General features: G+C 37.9%; 1 non-coding gene across 1 annotated transcript; it reads left to right on the forward strand.

Annotated features, from left to right (window-relative positions):
• Positions 1 to 539: 539 nt before the first annotated feature.
• LOC125174203 (U6 spliceosomal RNA) lies at positions 540 to 646 on the forward strand. The gene has a single exon (XR_007155328.1). It is a non-coding gene; the product is annotated as a U6 spliceosomal RNA (small nuclear RNA).
• Positions 647 to 1,015: the final 369 nt, after the last annotated feature.

The raw sequence follows: 1,015 nt of genomic DNA on the forward strand, positions 1-1,015 counted from the left end.
AGAGAACAAATTGAGGGTTTTTGGAAGGGTTGTGGGAGCAGCGATAGGCTAAATGGGTAAGGGACATTAAGGCATCTATTCCTGAAATCGTTGTTGTACTATATGCTAACTTGGATGTAAGTTTAAAAATAAATAAATGAATTTTAAAAAATAAATAAATTCTGTGTCTACCTCTCTCTCTCTGCCCCCCTGCCTGGTTCACACTCTGTTTTCTCTCAAAAATAAATAAACATTAAAAAATTTTAAAAAAGGAGCGCCTGCGTGGCTCAGTTGGTTAAGCGTCCAACTTCAGCTCAGGTCATGATCTCGCGGTCCGTGAGTTCGAGCTCCACGTCGGGCTCTGTGCTGACAGCTCAGAGCCTGCAGCCTGTTTCAGATTCTGTGTCTCCCTCTCTCTCTGCCCCTCCCCTGCTCATGCTCTGTCTCTCTCTCTGTCTCAAGAAAATAAATAAACGTTAAAAAAAAAATTAAAAAAACCCCACTTATGTATCTTTGCATTACGAATTCAAACCATACAGAAGTATAAAAAGTAGAAAGTGGGGCTCGCTTTAGCAGCTCAGATACTGAAATTGGCACAATCCAGAGAGGATTAGCATGGCCCCTGCGAAAGAAGGACAAGCAAATTCATGAAGCGTTTAAAAAAAAAAGTAAAAAGTGAATGGTGAAAACTGTTTTCTTTTCAGTACTTTAGCTGTTCAATGAAAATCAAAAATTCATGAAAATCTAGAAATACACGAATACGTGAATACATAGATTTTTTTTTTTTTAAAAACAGCTTGATTATGGTTACGTTTTACATCCTATAAAATTCACCCATTTCATGTGTAGGATCCAGTGATTTTTAGTAAATACAGACTGGTGGAACCATCACCACAACATATATACTTTTTGCAAAACGATGTAGTTACTTTCTTCATTCCTATTTAACGTATTCTCCCAATTCTAAAATGTACTTACCGATGCCTACAGCGCGGTAAACATGGCCAGGAAGCTGCATTTGAGTTTTTGGGTAGTT

This window comes from Prionailurus viverrinus, chromosome C1 (assembly GCF_022837055.1).
Source record: "Prionailurus viverrinus isolate Anna chromosome C1, UM_Priviv_1.0, whole genome shotgun sequence".
Classification (NCBI taxonomy): Eukaryota; Metazoa; Chordata; class Mammalia; order Carnivora; family Felidae; genus Prionailurus; species Prionailurus viverrinus.